General features: G+C 34.9%; 1 protein-coding gene across 1 annotated transcript in view; it reads right to left on the reverse strand.

Moving 5' to 3' along the window:
* The window catches only part of LOC148224831 (uncharacterized), a 154,798-nt gene that overhangs the window by 47,255 nt on the left and 89,957 nt on the right, over positions 1-17,586 (reverse strand). Inside the window, exon 5 of the transcript XR_015801528.1 lies at positions 7,337-7,407. The gene's annotated coding sequence lies outside the window, so the exon portion shown is untranslated. The remainder of the gene's footprint in view (positions 1-7,336; positions 7,408-17,586) is intronic.

A 17,586-nucleotide genomic window follows, 5' to 3' on the forward strand; every position in this document is an offset into this window, starting at 1 on the left:
CCTTTCTATTACCCAGAATCTCTACTTTCCAAGCCACTCTAACATAGGGATAGAGTTTTTCAAACATCTGTTACTATCATCCTTTTAGATTTGGTGATGCTGAATTTCCGTCATGACCTTCTTTCACTCTGATAGACACTTGGTACCTTGCTCAATCTTAAAAATCATTATTCTTTTACTCCTGACAACATGTAAACCATTATAGTTAAATTTCAGGTTTAAATAGACAAACTGCCATTGCTCCAACCCATTCATCCCTTGAGAAAGAAAGAAGAATAAAATAGAGCATATACCAATTTCTAAAGCATTCTTTAAATCTTCCTGTGTTGAGACTATTTTACACAGACAAAAGTGACTAGCCCTTTGCAGATAAAATTTGCCCGCTGTGGGAAAGCTTCAAATAAATACACTAGTGATGTTTACCTACTCCATGTAGGAGAAAAATCTTCGTGGTATCTTAAGTGCATAAGTATCACTTAGGTTTTCAGTGATGGCAAAGGGGATTATTTAATCTGTATTTCTGTCTGGGAGTTCCCTTCTGGAGAAATTTTTGAACCCACTGAGTAATTTAAAGCAGTTTTAACATAGCGATAGAAATCTGAAAGATGCATGACTTCTAGTTTCACAGAAATAAGTGGATGGATAGTGCTGGGATGGAGGTCTAATTATTATCAAGCTGTCACAAAACAGTCTTCACTAAACTGTCCTATTTCTTTGGGGAACGAGATTCCACAATTTATTTTATTGAATACAAATTTACTGAAGGTTTGCCGTATTAAAATTAAATTGATTAATCAGTGAAAAGACACATAGCTGTATAAACGACTTCACTGCAGCCAGTACTCTAATTGCTGTGACACAGAGGACTGCATCCTGACCTACTAAGGAAGTGAATTAATTTTAACTTTTCTTTAATGTAGTACCTTAGATTTTTATTCATTCATATTTTAAGTCTGTTTCTATTTGAAAATAAATTATTGACTTCTGGTTCTCAATATATTTTGACAACATAGATTTTAAGGGTCTAAAACACGGTTTTAAGTTATTGTGAAGAAGTAAATTTCTAATTTAAAGAGCAGAAGGTTGTTATTTAAGTTTGGACCCTGTGTTTAGAATTTCCTAATGGCTATGTTGTTGCACACCATGTGATTTTAGTTGGTATCTATATATTAAGATACTAAGCATTTCCACTACACAGTCTGGATAACTTAGACAATTGAGTTTCTCTATTTCTAAACAGGGGCTTGACAATACCTAAACTGAAGCATCTCACTTTTAGGTGCATCTAACTTTTTCTAGATTTAGATCAAACATTCTTACATGAGTAATTCACAGATAAAGATACCAAAACTTATAGAAGAAAAAACTGAGTTTGGAACTTTTCTTCACTTAGAAAGGAAAATTTATGGTTTGAACGAATTTCTCCACCAGTTCCATGTCCTTCTTGCTGGGGGCCCCTGAGCAGGATGCAGCACTCCAGGTGGGGTTTCAGGAGAGCAAAGTAGAAGGGAAGAGTCACCTCTCTTTGCCTTCTGGCCATGCTGCTTTTAATGCACCCTAGGATACATCTGGATATCTAGGTTGTGAATGTGCATTACAATTTCCAAGACTGTATTTTTTAATAGTATTATCTGGGTGTATATTTCTTAACAATATTATCTCTTTGTATTTTTCCATCTTTAATATACAACTTTAAATAAGTTGTTCTCTTATTGGTAGAAAATAACTTATTGATAATATTAAGCAGATATAGCAATACAAATAAACCCCTCTATCCTTGCCTAAATTTTGTGTTTCTTAATCACTTTGGATTTAATTTTCTAGCCCCTTTATAGTCTGCACTCTACCTCCAAACAACTTGCAAATCTGTTTTGGAATACCTTCCTCTAATTCTCAGGCTGGACTCCATAATGCCAATCCTGAGTTTTTGAAATCATCTGCACAGTGCTAGCAAACTTCACAGGAAAATTTGCCCTGTTAGCAGCTACTATCAAATGTTGAAAAAAACAATCTGAGTAGAGAAATTAGGTCTGAAGGCAGAAGGTGGTGTTAGGGTAAGCAGCAGCATACTGGAGCCGTGAGGGAAATTTAAGAGGATTAGTGTAAATAGCATGTGTGTGCCTGGAGGCAGAAGATATTTTTTTAAAGGTCACCCACAACTAAACATTGCCAGTGGACTTGCAATTGTCAATATATTTTTTGTTACTTGCACACTGTGTGGAACTCTATCTATAGAAATCTTCATTACAGAAAAAAAAAAAAAAAAAAAAAAAAGTAGCCTTTTCACTTTTTTTTTTAAAGCATTGATTTAGACATTTAAGAGAATCACAAGAAATTGCAATATTATATAGAAGGTTAATATAACAGTAAAAATGAAGCTGATATCCAGTTTTCTCTTCTACATGGCTAAACAGCATAGTTGCTACAAAATGTAATATACCCTAGAATATTATTTGCTGTGTCTTTTTAGAGGTTCTTTAATTTTTCCTAAGAAATAAAAACATAGAATCTTTGAAATATTCACAGTAATACATGACCAGTCCATTATTTTCTATTAATTTGATAATATCAGGTATATATTTTCTCTATTGGTTCAACCTAAATGTCTTAACTAAAACAGCTCACAAAAACAAACTGAAAGCTGAATCCAGTCTAAATTCTGCTACTCTGATATAATGTGTGTTACAATAAAATAATAGGATTACACCCCTAAAGCCTACTTTTGTATTATTTTCCTAATGATATTATTTAAGAGGAAATAAATTATAAGTTCCATAGGAAATTTACCTACCTACGTGGCTTGTGAACTAACTGTGACTCCACTCTATTGAAGGTCTGTAGCCATAAGAGCCACAGCCTGCAATCCATCATCTAGAAGGATTAACTTATTTTACTATTGTTTTAGCATTCATGCCATAGAATTAGGTTCACACTAGAACATTTTTGATTTAAAGAATCTTGAACCACATTGATAAGTTTAATGGATAGTCCTGACCTTTAAATTATAACATGTATTCAATGAATTAGCAGATTAATAGGTCATCTAGCAAACATGAGTTTTACCTCCAGTATATAAAGAACAAACAACTAACACAATCTCATCAGATCATTGGTAAAATACTCCACACTGTACAAATAAAACATTTGTTTTTCCTATTAAAATGTCAAGCTTTATTAACTAGAGGAGGTCACCAGCCAGAGTTTCAACACATATGCATGATAATTTATTATTGTGATATAAAGGTAAAAACAAGAGAATGTAACCAATATATCTAGACACAAATTTATACTCTCAAGTATTGCTGTTCTCAGGGGAATTAGTAGCTGAATGTAGTTAAACATTTAAGTTCCTCTAGCAGTCCAGTGCCTGTGCAATATATGAAGCCTGACTTAATGCAATCTGTACTATGGTCTCACACACACAGCATGCTGACCTAAAGGGAAGTGGGATAAAAGAAGCTTATATTCAATATACCAATAAAAAGTGACCTAAATAAGTTAATACAATGAAACACATGAGTTGTTTCTGACTTTTATAAATTACTTTCCTTCTTATTAAGCATTGTCCCATAGTTTTCATTTCTAATTTCAATATAACATGTAGAAAATCTTATATCAATAATTGATATAAAGTATATCAACAGAACTTTGACAAATAGGTGAAAGTTTCTTTCTACAGAAACTTATTTATAAGAAAAGTGAAGCTTTGTTCTTACAAAATGGTAACCACAAATTAGTAAAAGCATGTAAAAATACCTCTAAAAGCCACTAGTTTGTACCAGTCTGTTTCACAGAGAAGAGAAAACCTGATGAACTTTCAGCAAATGGTCCCTGTTGGAGCATACTACCATTTAGTTTTAGAGCCTAGGATTAAGAGAAGTTCTTAAGTAGAGTTAAACTTGGAAATGGCAAAAAGGAAAAGAGGAGACTAAATAAGGTCTCATTCCACCATTTCCAAAGGGGCAAGGATAGTCTGACATGCTGTTCACGCTAAAAAATTTTCTTCTACAACTGTGCACAACGGTTGCAATAGTAAAGTTAAAAGATACAGTATTAAAACCTGCTGTGTCAAGATTTATTATTTACTGGAAGTTATTTTCCCCAATATATATTAAAATAAAAGATCTGAATTTCTTCAGCTAAAGAAGAAATTTAGAAAGACTAAATATCACAATAGGATATTTACTACTGACAACCAGATGTGAACCATTTTTTTTCTCACTGATATACTACATGTGACTAGTGTCCAAAAGGTTTTATCCGCCAAATGAAGTTTTTTGTTATTGTTTATAATCTCTGTGAAGAGCACCTATGAAAAGTAAACGTAGACAAGCATTTTTTGATCTTGAGAAGATCACTCCATTTTTGTTATTACAAACAGGAGATATTACTTTATTTGTCCCTAATACTATTTAAGAAAAAATACCCTGCAAAAAAATTTATGCTTTTTTTCTCCATTGTTTCTATTGTTGTTGCTATTATTGTTACAACTATTATTAATGATAATGATAATGATAATGATAATGATAATGATAATAATAATAATAATAATAATAATAATAATAATAATATTCTTACCATCACTGTAGTAATATTTTAATATGTTTCAATTATTAAGTTATTCTTATGTAAACCCACAGGTTTTACACTTTTCTGATTCCCCTTCCCATCTCACAGGGGAAGGGGAAGGTGAATGAGTAAGTGGCTGGGTGGTACTTAGTTGCTGGCTGGAGTTATAAATATAACAAAAACTCTAATTTGACAAGTGTGTAAGACCATCTATTCAGAAAACAAACAAACAAAACCCCCACAGTTCTATTTTATTGCACTTCCTCACTAGATCCTTGCTACAGTAGGCTGGCAGCATCTGTAGAGTCTCTTGAAGGGCACAGTTCACACCCAGGCTTCAAAGGAGGGGTATAATAAAGGGGCAGCAGAAGGAATAATGGAATCTGCACTTACAGTAGCATCATCAACTAACAGCACACAAAACAGCATCGGTATTCAAAGTAGAAAAATATATGGTTGTCAAGTACTAAACTTGTGACCTACTAAAAAAGAGTGAAAACTATAGAAAAAAAGCTTCTTATCACCTGGAGAAAATAGGTTTGTCAGGTCAAAGGATCTTCTCAGGAGAAGATGAACTTGACACAGGTTTTGTGGCTGACCAAGGAAAGTCAAAAGGAGAATGAATACAGAAAAAGCACCAGAACTTCTTAGAGCAATCCCTTCTGTGCAATAAAAATGAAAGCTTGATGGGTTTAAAAAATATATCTGAAAATCAGTAAGAACACTGCCAAAATATTGGGAAGAGAGTGATATATGTATATTCCTTCTTTAATAGATTCCTTCTTTAATAAATGCATATTTCTTTATACCATTATAAAGAATGATTTTTCCATTAAGATTTGTCTTGCTTTTCAACTTTATTGTGCTCTTTAAGTAGACTTATAAACTAGAGGATCTGTGAAAGGGATAGCAGGGTACTTGTGAAAGGACATAAGTTATTTGGAAGTATTGAACATGTGTCTGATAGAGCAAGCAAATGGGTTTGATTATGGGCTAGATACCCAACTTGGAAAGTTCTGAAAAAGTGCACTTGATTAAGGTTTTGAGGTAAAGATAATGAGGACTAAGGAAAGTCAGAACTAGGTTTTACTCAGATCAAGGGAAACTTAAAAACAATGAACCGGATTTTCAGACCCTGGAGGGAGGATTTAATTAATAATTGAAATAAATTAAAACATGTGAATGTCATTTACAGCTTATTTTTCAAGAGACTTAATTAACAACACTCATATAGCTATTGCAAAAATTCCGTGGGACTATTTTTGTTATTTCTTTTCTATTGTTTAATGCTCTTATTCATTATCCGTCTCTAAAATTAATATTTAAAATTTTATTTTAATTTTGTTAGAGATTATTTTGATGTGCTACATAGTTAAAAAGAAATAAAGAAACCAAACTCTTTTATGGTCTTATTGATTTCACTTGCTGAAGATTTTCTGCAGCATATTCTGTAACCTAACAGCAGAAAATCATGTTGTAATGACAATACTTAGCATTGTGTAATCACTGCTTATGAGTATTAATAGCTGAGATCACAGCTTGACTGTTCCATTTAGCTGTAGTTCCTCATTGCTATTCATTATGAGCTGAAGGGTTACAAGAGGGAGAAGACAGAGAACTAATTTTGTGCTGCTTTTCACCAATATCAGTGGTTAGAAATTTTTAGTCTGTAAGCATGTTATGTTTCCTACAGTGGGAGATACACTGCGATGCAGAAATGGGAAGAATATTTCTTGCAAAGAAATGCTACATTTTCAATCTATCTGGGAACAATGATGCTTGCTTGAGTTTTACCTGAAAGAGAAAAAATAAAATTGCCATTCCTTGTATAAGTAGTAGGGTATTTTTGTACTCAAGATAATGGAGACACCAGAATCAATGAATTAAATAGGGATGCTTTTAAGAATAACTTTTCAGCTGCTGCTTACATGCAACCTAGGGTACAGAAGAAAGCAGACCTTAAAATATGAAAGAGCCCAACAGCTAGCAACCATTTACTTGTTTTTTCCTCCTTAAATTTGAGTGAAGGGAATGGGGACTGTATATATCCTGTAACTGCCTTGCTAGTCTTATTAAACTGAATGCAATATATAATTCATGTGTGTTTTTTTCTCAGTACAGATGAAGAATGTGTTTCTTACAAATTACATTCAGGGTATTTTAGTGAGGAAAAACATTCTGATCTAGTCCATATTGAAGCACAGGGTAAAGCACTAATACAACTAACCCCTTCATGTACTTTGGATAAGGCAGCTGTGACTGGCTGTTTTGTTCAGGAAATACAGGCACAGAATCTGATTAAAAAATAATTTATTCAATATCTGATTTTTATGTGATCAAGTATATGAATCTGCATATTTTATTCAAATAGACAGTGACAGTTATGTCTGGATAGACTGAGTTCTCTGTAGCTTAGATTTTTTTTGACAGCAATGCAGAATATTAAGATTAATGTATATATCTATATAGCCATCAGATGTCCCTTTGTCCTTCATCACTACCTATTTGTGCTGAACTATGCAAAATACTACTGAGCACCTACCTATGGTGTTTTTCACTATGATTGCTCTTTGGTGTTCATTTATGCAAAATTTATTTGAAACCATAGCCAGAGCTGATTACAATTTTGCAGGTAGAAAAAAAAGTAAATTACTGAACCTATTTACTCTTAGCTGTTTACAGGTCCTAAATAGTGTCAGCAAGAGCATCTCTATGATTACATATTTTGTACAGATGATTATGCAAATTATGTCTCCATGCAGCTTACCATGCCTCCATTTTCTTTGTGATTCTTTAGGACAAATCTTCTGAGGTTTCATGTCAGTTGTTTAGCATCCTCTGGAAGTAGAAAAGAAATAAAGAATACATCTGGGAAATATGTTCCCCTGGAAACACATGCAGAAGAACTTATGTATGCCATTTTTTGCATTCCTTGGCTCCCCAGAAAGAGATCTTCTTATTGGCTGACAAATCCACCTGTAAGTTGTCATATGAACAATGTATTTTATTTTTTGAAAAACTGTCCTGTACGGTCTTAATTCTTCCTGATCTAATTTTTTAAATATTTAGTAAGAGAGAAAAAAGGCAAGAAATACTTCTTACAGCTGTCAACTGTACAGCTGTCATCCAATTCTTTGTATCCAAAACCCTTGCTTTAGCAAATGATGGTGAATGTTGAGGTAAACTGAATTGGTTATATGCAAGATTAATAGCTTTGCCTGTAAAAAAAACCATTTTTTATTTTCAACAAGTCTGTTAAAGCTATCAGTACATTTTCTCTCTGAAATAAATGTGTGTGAAATAACTTACTGATCAATTAATCTGAGCTTTCCTTAGTGATGGAATAATGTCAATGCAGCAACTATATGACAAGTGCTTTTAGTGTCCTCATCAAAAGCTCCCTGCTGGAAGTCTCTTCCCTCCCTTCCCCAGGCAGCTCTGTGGTTCTTCTCTGAGAAAGTAATGATGGAGGGTTAAGACTGTAAATATAAGTGTGTTTTCAGGCAATAATAAAATACTAAATTGATTATTATTGCTCAAAATAATCAGTAAACTGATTGTGCTTTTAGGAAGGAAAATATGATTAAAATTTTTTGAAGATATATGAAATCATAAGTGAAGCAGATGGTTAGTTCAGTGATGACCACTGAAAGTCTTCAGCATTCTTTATTCTCCCTCCATCTTCTGACAATGAAGAAAAATGGATGCTGGCATGAGGGCAACTATCTAGAACCTAGAGCTGTATAGAGAAATTACCCTGACCATTTGTGCCTAAAGCACATGCTCAGGGCTGACTGCCTACTTGGAGTTAGAGAAATTTAACAGCGTATACATCCCTTGTCAGATACAGTCTATAACACTGAATTACATAGTCTGCTGGGGATAAAGCCAGGTGGAAGCTTAGCAGTTTGCATGACTTGATGTTTGCCAGTAAGTTTATAAAAACTTGCCTGCATGCTGGTAGAGTTTATGAACTATTACTCTTGATTCACTATCCATCCTGTAGTATAGATCACAGAACCACAGAACTAACTAGGTTGAAAAAGACCTTTAAGATCATCTAGTCCAACCTGTGCTCTAGCATCTCCTCATCAACTTAACCATGACACTGAGCGCCACATCCAGTTTCTTTTTTTAAAACATATCCAGGGACAATGACTCCACCACTTTCTTGGGCAGATTATTCCAGTGCCCAATCACTCTTTCAGTGAAGAATTTTTTACTAACATCTAACCTAAATTTACCCTGGTACAGCTTAAGACCTCTTGTTCTGTCAGTTGTTGCCTGGGAGAAGAGACTGACACCTACTTGGCTACATTCTCCTCTCAGGAAGTTGTAGAGTGGTAAGGTCACCTCTGAGCCTCCCTTTTTCCAGGCCAAATAACCCCAGCTCCCTCAGTCGTTCCTCACAGGGCTTGCGTTCCAAGCCCTTCACCAACCTTTTTGCCTTCCTATGGATGCATTCAAGTATCTTAACATCCTTCCTAAACTGAAGGGCCCAGAATTGGACACTCAAGGAGTGGCCTCAGAGTCTGCTGCCTGGCCTCCCAAATCACCGAGCAGTCATGATCATTTGTCTGAACAGCCATTTGTCCAGAAACACCTTTCATGGGCTCATAGTCCCTAACAGATTTTATCTACTTTCTGTTTCAGGCCTTTTAGTACATTCAAGACCTGTATTCCTGAGGTAATCACACTGTAGAGACAAGTCCAGCTTAAAAAGAGATTTCAGGGGTGAGGAGGGAGCCATATAAACAAGCTTTTGCTTGTGCTGGATATTTCAAGCATTGTCACAAAACTTACACAACAAGAAGGGAGGTGAGATTCACAGTCTACCTCAAATAAGATTTTGACTTCTATAGAACTGTTGCGAAGCTAAGCAACATTTATGTGTCTATCAAGACGTATTAAAAAAAAAATTAAAATTCTCTGTAATGTAGCCATTAAATAAACTGTGGAGTCAATATTGCTCCTAAGTTCTAGATTTTGAAAAGGTAGATGAAAATTCATTGTTTCCTACTTCTATACATACAGAAGAGTAGGCAGGAAGTTTATAGTTTTTACTGGATTATAAAACCTTAGTCTAACTTTTCTATTAGAGATTGCTCTCTATTCCACATGGGATAACTTCAGTAATGCATTGTTTTTTTATAAGAAGAAATAGATTAGTACTTTCAACTTTCTTTTAGGGTTGCTTCCCTAGAGCGGGCAATTGCTCCTGCAGTATTTCAAATGAATCTTTTATAAAAGTTTTATAACCCAGTCTATTTCTTAGCTTTGATTCTACAAAGGTTTCTATATTGAAATACTTTACAAAGTGCCTTCACAGGTCATTTGGATACAGCTTCTCATTTTACTTAAGCCGTTCTCTGAAAAGATAGTGGGAGCTGTTTCAATACTTTTCTGAATTCCAAACCTCCACTTTATCCATTGTATGATTTTCAGAGTCATACAGAGTATGTTCATAGTTTCTCCATTTTCCAATAAATCTCAGTCTATGAGATAAATAGACATTAGTAGATCTTCCTTGCTCAAGAAGTTGAAATTAGATTTTCAGATTTTGTGTAGGCTTTATTTACATCAGGCTTGTGTTTTATTTAATGCATACAAAAGGCAATAGGAAGATTCAGAAATCAGTTACTTAATGATTTTATTTTGTCTTTGTTACCCACGTCTGTCCTTTTATGGATTTTTTTTTTCCTTTCAGATATGTAAAAGATTATAATTAAGCTCTTTATACCTTCCTTTTGTGTGATGTTTACATCTGTCCCTTTAGTAAACAGACTTTATATCCTGATGGGATCCAAGGATGTCATCTCTGACTGTAAATTTAGGATTTGCTTTTTTTTTTTTCATGTTACATGCAACATTTCATTTTATTGAGAGCAGCATGAAAATGAAGTAACTCATAAAGCCTCATTGCTCTTTTCAGAAGTCTATTTTTCACCTCCTGCTTCTCATTTGGGTTCAGATGTTCTAATTTAATAAGTATGTATTTACATATGTGCTCCAAGAGGACAGGATGACCCACCTTCTGACACGGCAAACCTTTATTCTTTCCTCTTTAGTTTATGCTCCCTTGATAGACTGCCTTTATGCCCTCTCATTTGCAGTATTTCAGTGCTCATTACCCCTTTAGGTCTCATATAATATTTTTTTTCTCTCTACTGATAACCGCCTTTCTTAAACACAATTACCTTTGTGTAATCTTTATTACTCTCCAACCTTTCTGTACAGCTTAACATGTAGACAATATTTGAAGGTAGCTCAGATTTCACCGATAAGAGATAGCTGTTTAATATTCTTCCTAGACTTCAAAGGAATGCTGTGAATTTAGGAAATTATTGGGTGCATGCATATAGACTCACTGCTTGTAATTTCCTCTCATGCCCATCAGAAGGTGATCTGTTTAAGGGTAATCTTTATTTGTATTTGATATCTTTCTTCTCCCAGACAGCATCTCTGTTTTCTAGTCTGTTGCTGGCTTCACACATTTCTTTCATCTTAAGCTTAAATAGCTGATAGAATATTTTCAATTCAAATCAGGAGCAGCAAGATTTAGATCTTTCCAGGTACAATTTTAACATAAAAGTGAGACATGAAATAGAGTAACACAAAGGAAAACAGTGCATTTAGGCCATAAAATTGTTTTCGTTTTTCCAGCTGAGTACAAGAAGACAAGAAATTCTTCTGTATCTATTATCTTATATGGGTATCAGTATGTCACAAGAGATAGACAAAGCTATGGATACCTGCCCTTTGCACATGGGGCCTTCCCTCTAGGCCAAGTCTTCCACCCTCTAAGAGGACAACCAAACTCACTCAAAAATGGCTCATTGTTAGCAGTCTATGTCTATCGGTATAAGTTTGTCAACAGAAGGAATTTAAGGATAAGTAGGGAGCTAAGACTTCTCTGAAAATTTCTGCTCTATAAAATATAAAGAAGTTAGTATTTTTTTATTTCCTAAGCCTACAGGCTTTTGGGCAATGACACAAGAGAAGGAAAAGTAGAAATACAATAGAAATATGTACAAGTGTGATAAATTGTGTATAACATACATGGTGTTTCCAAAACACAAATGGAGTTATTAAATGTTGGAATTAGTAATAAAGTAATTGTTCAATTTTCTGACTCTGTATATATAATTAAAAGTATAATCCAAACAGCTCATCAATTGGAAAGCAGAACACAAGAGAGCATGTGAGAAAATATTGAATCATTCTTGTAATTCATATAGTTTTAAACACAATTTATGACAAAGTAATGATGACTGAAGAGATAACCCACATTGTGGCCTGGAAAGCAGGGAAAATATTTAAATTATCTAGATGCATAAATTGCACAAATATCACAAAATCTACAGATTGTTGGTATGCAAGATGTAATGCATGTAATCTTTATAAAAGTGTAAACATTTTCACACATAAAAGTATGTGCAACAGGATTAAGTCAGAGGGAAATACCAGGTAGGGAAAAGTATAGATATGGAGAATGAAAAACTGCAAGCAGTTAAAACATTTAATTAAAGAGAAGTGCAATCAACTCCCCATATTAAAAAAAAAAAAAAAAAAAAAAAAAGAAAAGAAAAAAAGTTAATCTTTAACAGCCATGGCTAGCAATTGAAGACTAACATTAATATCAGTAAGACATTAGGAGAAATGTAACAGATTAAATAATGCCTTATAAATGAAAGACTTTGGATGGTTTGGCTGATAGAACTTCTCTTTTTTCAAAAGACTGTGTTGAATTATGACGTGAGTTTTTTTGAATTAGTTTTGATTTATTAGTAGTATAAGATCCTAGGTTTCTCGTTGCTTTTAGTGGTAATGCATCTGAATTTTAAAAAGAGCAAAATAAAAATTAGCAAAAAGATAGCATGCACATCCATGCTTGTGAATATGAACATTACGATTTCCATACAGTCATGCACATTTTTTAAATGATATGAAAAGAAAGAAATGTAAACCATATGCTTGTAAAGTTCTTTGATATGAAACTACTAAAACTGATCATTTAGCAAGGATAACATAATACTGATACTAGTTACACTACAACTTCATACAGAAATAAATATTTTAATTCTCTGTGACACTTATGTGTATCACAGCTTACTGCTAGATAGATTTTAAATACTGCCTCATGTTCATTTTAAAATATTTCGAAGTAAATAGTATATTTTTCTGCAGTTATAGAAGCACTTATAAAATCTGCCTATGCTTTCCACTAAACTTAAATTATTGTGTACTATGAACTGAAAAACTCAGCTTTCTTGCGCTCAGCATTCAAAGAAGTAATTCTGTCAAATTGCAATAGATATGATATTACATTGTAGAATATTAATAAGTCTAGAAAATATGGTAGAGATGCTGTAACAGGGAAAAGTTGGGTTTTTTTTAAGTAACATAGTAGAGCAGACTAGTAAATTTCAGTTAGAGGACACTCTATGGTATATGTTTGTTTACTGTTCACTGCTTGTAACCTGAAGGTGTACTTAAAGCAGATGCATTACAGGGGTATGGGAGTTTATTTTCCATTAATTTGTTTTCTAGGTTACTGGATTGTCGATGTGCATTTCTGTTCCCTGAATTTGGAGGGAATAGAAAAATGTTTTACTTATACCTGTAGATTCCACTCAACATTTAGGAATACTTTTACTTGTAATTTAATCAATACCTGCTTTATATATGCAAAGAAATGCAGGGAAATCTGACTGCTAAAAGTAGTCAGTTATAAACAATTCTACTTTTTAAAGTAGAATTATATTAAGAAATAACATCAGGTTATTTCCCCATTAAAGCCCTTTCAATCATTTCTTTAAGCTAGCAAACACAATGAAAATCACAATATGGAGATTCTGAAGTTCTCTATTATTGAGCATTTCTGTTTGGACTACTGCTGTATAGAATGTGTTGAATGATGGTCACTTTAAAATACTTATTTGAGAACCATAATCTCTAATTCATATTACCCCACTGCTTTCACTCTGCATAGGAAAATAATTGTGTACTGTAATCTTTCCATATGGCTAAGTGAAAGCTTATGCTCAAGTCAGTTACACTTCCACAGGAAAAAGCTGGTGTAGTACTCATTTAATAGTATCATATATGATGTATACAAATGTGAAAAGCAGTGAAGTGTGTTTTCTTGCTATAATCTATTTGTAACTTCACTGAATTAATGGCTCTTTTAATTATCAGCTGTGTTAGGAAAACTATGGTATAGCTCAAAGTCAGTTAGTTCTCTCCTCATTATCTAGCATATGAAAGTGAAAGCTCATTAAATTAAGCAATCTACATTATTTACATTAGTTGTAGAACCAGAGTTCAATTCACCGCAAGTGACCTCTGAAACAAAAGTAAGTTTAAGAAATATAATAAGGTGTGTAGAAGAATAATATGTAACTATCTTATAATATAAAATCGATTTCATTTTTTGAGAAATAAAATCTATTAAATAAAAAAATAAAAATCTACAATCCTTCTAATTGTGCTTTTAAGGCTTAAAGTTGCTACAAAATCTAAGATTATGCCAAGATATTTCCCCTGATATTTTATAAGCCATAAGAAAATGGGGTTTGTGTGTTTTAGCAAATATTTAAAAGCAATTCTGTGTGTTATCTAACTTTATATTTTAGGTCGATACTCAGATTGTACAAAAGACTTCATTTTTTGTACAGCTGTAAAACTAATGTGCATATGTTATCTGCATATACATATTTCTGCATACCGGACTTCAGTTATCTATAAGAAAAATGTTAGAGGAATGGAGCACCTCTCCTATGAGGAAAGGCTGAGAGAATTGGGATTGTTCTGCCTGAAGAAGAGAAGGCCTCAGAATGACCTAATTGCAGCCTTCCAGTACCTGAAGGAAGCCTACAAGAAAGAGAAATATCTTATAAGCACACGTAGTTACAGGGCAAGGGGGAATGGATTCAAACCAAAGAGCAGGTTTTGATTATATGTTAGGAAAAAATTCTTTACTGTGAGGGTAGTGAGGCACTGGAACAGGTTGTCCAAAGAAGCTGTGGATGTTCCATCCCTAATATTGTTCTAGGCCAGCTTGGATGGAACTCTGAGCAATCTGTTCTGGTGAAAGATGTCCCTACTCATACCATGGGGGTTGGATATGAATGACCTTTAGGATGCCTTCCAACCCAAGCCATTCTATGATTCTATGAATCTATGATTCTATATATACATACAGTCAGGAGAATCAGAAGTATAAATAGCATCATAAACTGGCACCCTTATGTCCTGTGACACAGCTGGATGATATCTTTATAAATCCTGTGGTTTCCCACACAGGTTCCAGAAGCAATCTGAAAGTCTGACATTATTTCAGACAGATATGCACAGGGGTCCTGGATACTAAAGAGCATCTCAAATGTCCTAGTGACATGCTCTATTAAATTACATCCCTTTTTTGGTGGCTGTTTCTATGTTCAACATCATCTACACTGCACCACACAGACTCTGGTGTGAAGCAAGTGTTGGCTGGAGCCAGGTCCAGCCTCTTCTCACAGAGACCGCCCCTGCCCTTCCAGTCAAAATCTTGCACCCATACACTAAAAGATAATAAAACCAGATTATGCAGGTTTCATTTATCATGAGTCATGCTTAAGAAGAAAATTATATAGTCTTTTCAAAAAAATTCCTTGCTTTTCCCTGTATTACATAGTCTCATGTATGGTAACAGCATACAACAGAAAAATCAGAAAATAAGTCAGAGAGATTGTATTGAGTTTGTGTGGCCAAGCTTTTGTAAAAGGAGGGGTTACAGGGGTGGCTTGTGTGACAAGCTGCCAGAAGCTTCCTCCATGTCCAGCAGAGCCAGTTCCTGGTGGCTCCAAACATGGATGTGCTGCTGGCCAGGGCTGGGCCAGTTAGAAACGGTGACAATGCCTCTGTGATAACGTATTTAAGAAGAAGAAAAAAAGCTAATTGCAGAGAGGTAATTGTGGTAAGAGAAGATGAAAGTGAAAATATATGACAGGACCATCCTTGCAGACACTCTAGTCAGTGGAGAAGGAATGGAAGAAGGTGATCCACACACTGTATTTGATTCCCTTGGAGCACATGGTGCAGACCATGGTGAACAAGCCGCACCTCTGCAACCTATTGAGAACCATGGACATGCAGAGATCCAGCTGCAGCCCATGGAGGAGATACACATCAGAGCAGGTGGGTGCCTGAGAGGAGGCTTTGTGGGAGCCCTGTGCTGCACCAGGGTCCTGGAAGAGACCTATGGAGAAGAACCCAGGCTGGAGAAAGTTTCATGGTAGGACCTATAACCCTGTTGGGGACCCACTCTGGAATCGTCTGCTCTTGAAGGACTTCACCCTCTCGAAGAGTGATCCAAGTTGCACAAGTTCATGGAGTGGAAGTGACCCCACAATGGAGGAAGGAAGGACTCCTCTCCCTGAGCAGCAGGAGAAACCATGTGTGATGAACCGACTCCACCCATTCCTGTCTCCCTGCACCACTAGGGAGGAGGTGGTGGAGCTGAGGAGGAGGGAGAAGGGGGGCTGAAGATCTATTTTTACATCTCATTATCCTGCCCTGATTTTGTTAGCAATAATTCAATTAATATCTTTAATTCAATCTATTCTGCCGTGATTGTATTTGGTGAGTGATGTCTCCTGGTCTTTTTCTCAGCTCATTTCCCTTTGCTATATTTTCTCTTCCCTGTCCAGCTTTGGAGGGGAGTGAGAGTGAGGCTTCGATGGGTGTCTGGCATCCAGCCAGGATCAACCCACTACAGAAGTCTAGAAGTACTTATTTTACTGGAGAAAAAGGAGGTGGAATAGATTAACTTTCAAGTTCCAACAGACCATCCTCTGCTATTTTTTTAATGTATGTATACGTTAAATTTGAAAATAACAGCTCTGTACATGTCTTGCATTATTGCAGTATCTGAACACCATATGTTCACAGAAGTATATGACTTTGTCTGTTCATACAAACCATACAAACTCTCAGTCTCCCTACCTTAGCTTTTAATCTAATGTCCACCAGGTTGTTTTCTTTTCTACAAGTGAGAGAAAACGGACATATGCTATAATAATTTCATTAAAATCTGAAGCGGGGACAATTCCACATATGGCACTATTAAAAAATTAAATTCAATTTTTATGTGTCTGTATTTTGTGGAGTATTTAGATCTTAAGAATGTTTTTAAAATCTCTACACTAAAATCCTAAGGGAAATAACATTTTTTGAATCTGGATGGATACAAGTTTACCTGATTAACAATGACATGAGACCCCTATATACATACAGAGAACTTCAGATGTTAGTGAAACGTCCAGAGAGAAATTGGAATAATTAAATATTTCAGAAAACTGTACTGAATAAGTAGTTAAACCAGAAATCTTTCATAATTTATTTCTATTTTTTCTCTATTATCCAATTTAGATACATTAGAATTTTTTTTGCTTCTAGAGGAAGAGTATAATCCTGTCACCTGTCTAAATGTAGCTCTACTGCATATGGAATTATCTAGGCTGTTATAGATACCTGCCTTTGGATAAGCTGAATTTTATTCAAAATAACAAGTTAGAGGATGAAAAAAATCAACTTTTTTTTTTTTTTTTTCTGATATCTTTAAGCAGAATTCTCTGAATCCTTAAGCAGAATTCTCTGTCCTGGTCCCTTCCTTTGATCTCTGTTACAGATGGAAGCTGATGGTATCATTCTCATATTTAACTGTCTTTTGACTGCAACTGTTATGTCATTAGGTGTGTTAGGCAGGTCTTGCTTAATGCTCATGGAAATCTTTTGTATTTTATGTCCTGATTGTGAACTGATGGAGAAGTGGCACCATGCTGCAGATCACACCCTCTTTGGCCCTCGCCCTTGGATTCTGCACATCCTGAACTGAACTTTGCTCAAAACCAAGGAGGGGGGCACCTTCCCACATGACCACCAGAGACCCACATAGGCCCACATAGGCCCACATAGACACAGTGGAAAATATTATGTAAGGCTGTAAAAGCTAAATAATTATGCATTAGGTGG

The sequence above is a fragment of the Sturnus vulgaris genome, chromosome 2, assembly GCF_052056855.1.
Source record: "Sturnus vulgaris isolate bStuVul1 chromosome 2, bStuVul1.hap1, whole genome shotgun sequence".
In the NCBI taxonomy this organism is placed as follows: domain Eukaryota; kingdom Metazoa; phylum Chordata; class Aves; order Passeriformes; family Sturnidae; genus Sturnus; species Sturnus vulgaris.